Here is an 8,272-nt window from a genome sequence, read left to right as displayed (position 1 = left end):
TTACCTATTCTGTTAGATGTTCAGATGTTCAGTTAAAATATTGATGTATATCTTTTGAGCTCATGATTGGTGTAAAAATATGATTACATTCGGTTATTCATTGGCACCAATAGCCGGGCTACGTTTTATTGTTGTGTGCATTTACGAGAGATGAAAGACAAGCGATATTATCGATGATATGTATATGTATGGTGTATTTGGACCGTTATATTACCACCGCCAATTCACTCGGTGACTGATCATTGCAGTGAAAGGTTGTAACTCCTCTCCATTTGCGTACTATTTAGATGTTCAAATGAACTACTATCGAGTCCAGTGTGGAAATAGAACGGCGAAGGAATTATCTACCGGCAAAGGAAAGAAGATAAAAAATGTCTACCATTGCCTTTTCTGTCATTAACTCCAATTTATTGTAGTGTTTGTGGAAAAAATCTCCTGACCTGTGAGCTCTGGATACAATCCATGAATTTTCCCTCTTCATCCTCTCTATTTGTTGAAGTGGACTCAGTCAATAGAAATTCTCGGGATGATTTTACCATCATATCGAGTTAATGATGAACGCACTGAAAAAAAAAAGAAAGACTAATGAAGAAAAAATATTTCTCAACGAAACTTTTTATCTCTGTGCTCATACCTGAATAAATGACCGATGATTTGTTAATAGCACCACAAATAGAAGCTTCGATGCAGTGATATAGATGAAGAAATTTTAGTATTCCGCAATAAGTCATAATTCAAGAAGTAACGGCGAATTATTCGATATCACTTCCGCAATATCTCCGAGATAATGCTAAAATCCAATTGTCGGTGAGTCACATGGGTTAAAATTCGCGTCACAAGATAAAGGGACGAACGAGGAGAGTAAAGCAACATCGTCATAAAGGAAGCGTCAGTCCATAAATTGTTGTAACCCCCCCGTCAGCCTCTTTCCACTCTTCCATACGCCTTTTCGCAATTCGCCCTTTGCTCCATCGAGTTTCATCCCCTCCTGTGTCTGGAGTCACCAAAAAAGCGACTGGGCCCACACTGGGTTATACGCCAATTTTCAGTGAGGGTGCTGAAGCAGGAAACTACCACCCTCGACAAAACTTGCTGAATTCATTATAAAGCGAACAAAGGCGCACTTCTCCGTATCACAGTTTCCTAGTGTTACTGTGTACCGCAGTTCTATAGGCTACTCCCGAGGCGCTCTTATTTTTATAACGCGTTCGAAGTACTGCTTTTCTCCCACGAAATTAGCACTCATTTATTTCTACTTCCACTAAATTATGGATAAAAATGAAATTCAATATCTGATTGCATGTAGTACTTTTTTTATTAGCCTATCAGGTTCTCTTGGATGCGGAATTTTATCCATATGTGGACTTTCATTCGCTACAACTGTTCTTCAATATACCAATAATCTTTAAAAATTTCAAATCATAAAACAATGTTATGATCGACTCATTGAAGATACTTTAATATATATATACGATAATTATATGGTTATATATGTATTTGCAACATTTTTCGGGCTAATATTCTCGCGAATCTATTGAAACAATTTATTAAAAAAAAAAACTATAACTGGGGGATGATTAAGCGGAAATTTTTGACATATGATTTTAATCGGAAAATTTCTGAATTTTCCCCTAAAAAATCAAATTTTCAAAAAAAAGGGAGAGCATGGTGAAATTCAAGTTTTAAGTTTTATTCTCTGATTTCTCATATGAAAGCGGCATGTGGGATAAAAATGACTATCATTTTCGGAATATTCACGAAATTTCCTTGAATTTGAACGAACAATGTCGAAATAAAAATGGATAATGACGTGAAACCCGATCAATTGAAGCGATGAACCTCCTATAATTGGGAAACCTCGTTTTCTACACACGAATGACCGGAAGAGCACAAAAAAAAAATCGATAATGTTGAAGCCGGATTTCGGTGCAGGATTTTTAGTTGTAATATTAACATGGTAAACTTTTTCGAGGACTAATATTATTATTGAATAACATTTAGAGCGGTCATCCATTTTCATATTATTTCAGCACTGATATATTAGTTATTTATTTCTGCTGATAGATTCGGAATATCTTATGATTGTGCTGTTATCCCTGAAAATGCATATGATTTTTTCGTATATGTGAAATTTCTCAGTGCTTACGCTATTTCTGGGGTTTCATTCGATTTTCTTCATAATATGTAGAGGATAGATTTTCAAAGGACCCTGTTTGCAATTCAATCTTGGTCAAGTTCGAGATTTCAATAGTTGTTTCTGTTCCTATTCAAGGACCTAAGTCTCTTGAGTCGTTTGTCGTCGACTAGTCGAAGGGGTCACTGAACACTGTACACCCAAAGTACAAAGTTTTCCCTCTTTGTGCTTCGCCATTAAGTGGACGTTACCTCTCTGCGATTTCTTCCATTCCAAGTCGCGTAATTAACTGAGTGCATCTCCCTTTCACAGAATGAAGTTCCCAGCGGTTTTGTGTTGTATCGTTACATCACTTTCATGGGTTACGTGATTTAATCAATAGATAGACTATCAGTTCTACTGTCTACTGGAAAAAGTCACCCCTCTTGAGTAAATGAAACTTCCCGAGTCGAAAAATTACTTGTTCCTCATCTTCCTCATGTCTTCCAAGTTGCTGCGAAATTTACGATATAGTGAAGATAGTAATCTTCGCGTTCTTGATAGTTGTGAAAATTTGAACGACAAGAGTTATTCAGATGTCCTTCCGGTGTTGCACTTATTGAAGAGAAGAAAATTCAATGACCCTTTCACTTTCCAGTAACTTTCCATTTCATTCTAGTAATCAACGACCTGAAGTAATAAGAGTGTTTTAATGAATCGGATGAATAGGATGACAGAAAATCAACTAATAAAAATCATCAATAGGTGTGTATTATGAAAAAATATTTTCCTTTACATTTATTTTTTCATGAGAAAATTCATTAATCATGTTTGATCCTCGGAATTTTTTTTGATTAAAATACAGAAAACATTGGGCATGGAAAATGAGTTGAATGGAAAGTTAGAGAGCATTAGTAGGGCCAATTAAAATGAATTATACGCGCAGATAGTGGTGGCAGCGCTATTTTTATTGAAACTAAGAGAGAGAGAGAGGGCGTTTGAAAATGACTGAAGAGCCAATTCGAGAAGGTTGGCATAAATTCACCAACCAATGAAGACCTGAACCGGCAGAAGCACGCGACCGAGGACCGAGGAATGGAGTCAGGGCAAAACGTAAAACTTACCGTTGGGGTATACGATAACTGGTGTTTAACACGCAAACGGTGCGGCCATTAAGGCCCGGCCCACCGTTCCAATATTCACTTTGTGTATAAAACTCCCTCGCAGAAGATATAAAACCGTCCATAGGATTGATTCACGTTGTACAACATGAAAATTTTTCTCAGTGATGAATAAAAATAACGCCGCGGGAAACCTTGAGTTACAGTGACACTTCCCGGTTCGAAGGACTGAGGGAAGAAAAACAAGAGTTAAACATACGAAAGGAGAGCGAAGGAGTCCGGTGGTGAAAAAAAAAAAAAATACGGGAATGAGCAAATTAAAGAAATACTTTATCTTTTATTGGGAGAGCCCACAGGCACACGGTTAGGATGGAGCTGTAACATTTCAAAGGAAAGAGGAAAGGAGATCCGATCTTTCCATTCCGCGTCCAACTCTCTCGAATAAAGACTGCAGGCACCAATGGCGCCGCGATTTGTCGATGGGGGAAAATAATACTCGGGCAATTTGAAGAATTGACAGTGAATTGGAGATCGATAATTCAGTTCATTTCTTTGTATCAGTTGTCGGGATGAAAACGTTTAAATCGCTTCGTATGATCGACATTCAGCATGCGTGGAATTCCAACAACGCTTGCTCTACTGGTTGTACCTGTGGGTCTGAATGCTCAAGCATCGCGAAAGTATTCGCTCGGGAATATAAATCAGGTTTTTCACATAATCGATCAATTTGTGTAATGCGCCTTGCAATGATGGCGTGAAAAACAATTTTGGGATTAAATTGCAATAACAGATTGCCGCAAGGAGGAAATTATTTGTTATCCCTTTTTTTGGTTCTTCTGATGTTTTTCCCCGGTCTGAAGGTTTTATCATCATTTAGAATGTTAGATAAAAATCACTTTCTGCCCACTAGATCATGAAAAAATCTTTGAAATATTTCGATCAATCTCCTAAAGGGAAATTGACATGCCACAACGAAGTGCGCGGTGCATCCGATTTATTCGATAATTACATGGTGAGTTGAGTAGTGAAGATCCCTGGAAGGCATTCACATCGGTTTGTCCGATGAATTGTTTATGTTGGCATTCATGACGAAATGAGGAAATATTTCCCTCGCTCGTGCTTTCAATATGACGAATGATAACCGGACATTATGTTTGATCTTATTACACGCACCCTCAGAAAAAAAATGATTGGTAGCCAGTAATATTTACTACCCACCAGTAAATCCGACAATCAGTGTGTAAATACTCCCATAAGACTAACTAATGCCAAATATATTTTCTTGAGGTTAGTAAATATTATTGGCTAGAAAAAATTGTTTTCTCAGTGCACCCATCCTTCCTGTATAAATAAAAAAAAAATCTTGAAAAAAGCACGTATCTAACAGAAATAAAATGCCGAGAAGGAGAGGGAGAAAAAGGATTGAATAAAAAATGGTGGGATCAGAGTCAGGAATATGTGGGAGGCAAGAGCCGCTGTGCGAAGCCAGTGGGGCGCACACGCGGGTTCTTTTATCTACGGATCGTATCGCGATCCCAGGGTCACAAATCAATTTATCTGCCATCCGCCCACGAAAAAGTGGCTGACGCGCCGATCGCAATTCCGTGAGTTTCTCTCACTTTACTCAAATGCTAATCCGATGTAATCTCCACGTATCTAACATTCTTTTTTTTTTATAAAGAGAAACGATATATAACTAGCGGAAAAATCGCTCGACGTTTCAAGAGTGGTGAAAATTTTGTAGAAAAAAATCGGTTTGACTACTGAACATAAGTTTCGTCAGAATTCCCACAGAGAATGGTACTTGAAGTGCTCAGGGAATAATGCATAAATCACTTTGTGCGCTAAGATGCACTAATTGAAGCTTCTTAATCCCTTAAATTATAAATCTATGTAATTACTTTCATTAACATCTTTAACACCATGTTGACGTGTTATTGTTCTAGCCATGAAAATTAACTTGGATTTTCGAGGCGGACAGTAAATTCAGTTTACATCGAATTTTAATGAGTAGATGTAAATTGATGAGACAAGCGAATTTCTATTAAGGGACCACTATTTTTTCTAACGAGTATTACTGCTTACTCACAGTACAGTTGAAGTTAACACTTAGTTCGGAAATTTTTTAGTGTTATTTTTTAAGAGTGTGGTTTTTCGGAAATGTAAATATTGGAAAATGGGTAATTTTATGTAGATGGGAGGTGGTACCTCAGTCACAGATATAAAAGGATACATGTGTGACATAAGAGGAGCGGCTGCACACCGGGCGGTGTCCGGAGATAGGAGAGACGTACTGAAGAAGAAGGGGTGTATAATGTATTCCTCGTTGTACGACGAAACGGCGGCGTCGATTTGCTTCAAGATTTACGGCTAGCACTAAATATCCGTGGCTCGGGTGTTATTATCGACTTTATTACACTACTGGATGCACCACGCAACCATAGCCAACCCTCTCACCTTGTCACTATACAGTGTGTACCTATGGGTACATGATAGGGTTAACAGAAAGAGCCAATGCCATTTTGCGTCTGCGCCTCATATATCATTTCGGGCCCATTGATTCCACTGTATCTGTAGCATGTCGATATTCCATAACATAATACATCTATTCGTTTTTTCATTGGCACTGTATTTTTGCAGATGTAATTTATTTTCCGAGTTCGAAAATGCCAGAGGGCTGCAGTTGGCGAGAGGTATCAATTCATTCATTATACTATTATTTTTTTATAAATTTCTGCTTTTCGATTGCGTGACTTTTGGTGTCATTTTTCTTAAGGTCTCGTTTCGTGTGCCCATTCTGTCTCGTTCAATGATATTTCCGGATTATGGACTGAGAAATTTTCAATTATTGAATTGACGGAGGTTTGTGTAAATGGAGAGTTAGCAAGTCATCAGGAATTGATATGAAGATTAGGAGTGATGGATTATTCCAGCAGCTAGAGTGCTGACAATCCTGATTGTACTGTGACAAATGGCTTTTCTCGTGCTAACCACTGAGCCTGAATTGATTAATACTAGAAAATGTCATCTGATGGATTCAATTTCAAAATCGTTTGTATAGTAATGAATCTCGCAAGGGATTCTCTATTTAAACCAAAATTTTATCATCATTAATTTGTAAAATAACGGAATGGAAGCTCGATGGAATGGAATGAATTTCTTGAATATTTAAAAGGAGAGAACCTTATCACCTCGTATTTTTGATTACCCAACCCCCTAGCTTTTAACGCAGCTTTTAAAAATCTTCACTTCACCTGCTCATTTAAAAAATATTTACACTATCGATAATCCGTGAAATGTAATTTATTATGAAGATTCACATTAAAAACAGCATTTCCCATTTCATTTGAAAATTATGAGGAAAGGTACCCCTTGAAACCGAATTCTATAACTGATAAAATCAGAAATTCATTCACCCATTAAAAATCCATGAACGATAACGAAACTTTTCCCTACCCTGAACAAATAATACAGAAAAAAGTTACCGAAAGTTAGAGTTGAAGTAGTTATACCCATGAAAATTATGTTTTAATATTAGAAACTTCTTTCTAATGTCCAGCAAAAAAAAAAACCTTTTTTCCATTATCAGTGAACTTATCCGTTGGTTAATCAATACTGAAACTCTTGAGTGTTACATTCGCGCTTAGCTGGTCAATTCCATTTACCCCATCTAAGGGTATACAACGGGATAGTTGCCAACTGATACATAACCGCTTATATACCTTGAAATAGTGAGTGAGAGAGGAGTAGAAACGTGCGTCCATGAGCGAAGTGAAATTTATTTCTCTCGTACAAACGGATGTAAATTTATTTAAATCACGCGATTTTGGTTGGCAGTTTATTGCGGCACGACGTGGCTTTATTTGCTTTATCACTGCGTGGAACAAGGGATGGGCGTTACCCCCTTTCCTCCCGCCACCCCCGAAATTCTATTTTGCGGGTGAAATTAAAACGAAATGCATAATACAGTATTATACCATAATTTTCATGTTTCCATTCCGTTCATTGTCTCCTCTCGTATAATCCCTTTTTAACCAAAATTTTTTTAATTAAACCAGTATAATATTTAAATGCGCCAGGAAAAAAGAAACGTCAATAAAAACGGAAGAGCAAATAAAATGGTCGGTATTGAAACATTGGCCAGTTAACTTAAAAGTCACCAAAGCGAAATTCGAAAAGCAAGTAACAACGGAAAAATGAGATAAATAAACAGATTCAGTACAAACGATGACTGTTTCTCGTCTCTAAACGGTCGATGTTTTGTCGCTGTTGCATACGCATGTATTATAATGGAAAAATTCCCTGGGCAAGGAATCCCGAAGTAGGGGGTCCTGCGACTCTCGTCTCGTGAGGAGTTTTGAAGAGACAGGAAAGAATGAAACAAACGGTTGTAACCCCCTTGTGCATAACGCCACGTATATATTCGTTACGTTCGTCCTTATTCACAGTGCGTACTGTCAGCGTTAGTGAAACAGAGAGAAACGGTTGAAACAAAACCAAAGGAAATGCCAGGGATTGAAAAAAAAAACACAGCTACGAGAAAAAAATTAAGAGAATGAAAAAAAAAACAATTGAAATCAAAGAAATAAATTAAAGAGAGAAAAGGGAGAAGGAGAGTAGCGAGCTACTGTATAGTGCGGCGGTACCATTGGCAAACGGAAAAGACGCACTCGAGTTGAATCCAATGGTGTGTTCATGTGTACGTGTATTTGTACAGCGAGGAGAGATACCCTTGGGTGGGTAACTTCAATTTTTGAGCATAACTCATGCACACAAGCGAAACCCCACGCTTAAATCTTCTGTCCGAATAATAAGAGGAGCGCATTTACTTTCGGCTACTGAACACCGGTGACAACCCATCCACCGCAATGGTAAATCGAGTGAGATGGTAAGAGTGTATATTCCCTTTCTCACAACTTCTCCCTTCTCTTGTCTCTGTCTCACTTTTCACTGCAGTTTCATTGTATACGTTATTCCTGTTTGGCAAGGTCGAGGGAATCGTTATTCCTACCGAGTCACCGGTGGTTACCACGACTTT

Source organism: Fopius arisanus, unplaced genomic scaffold (assembly GCF_000806365.1).
Source record: "Fopius arisanus strain USDA-PBARC FA_bdor unplaced genomic scaffold, ASM80636v1 scaffold00027, whole genome shotgun sequence".
In the NCBI taxonomy this organism is placed as follows: Eukaryota; Metazoa; Arthropoda; class Insecta; order Hymenoptera; family Braconidae; genus Fopius; species Fopius arisanus.
The sequence above is the reverse complement of the archived record's forward strand: the minus strand, read 5'-3'. Positions refer to the sequence as shown.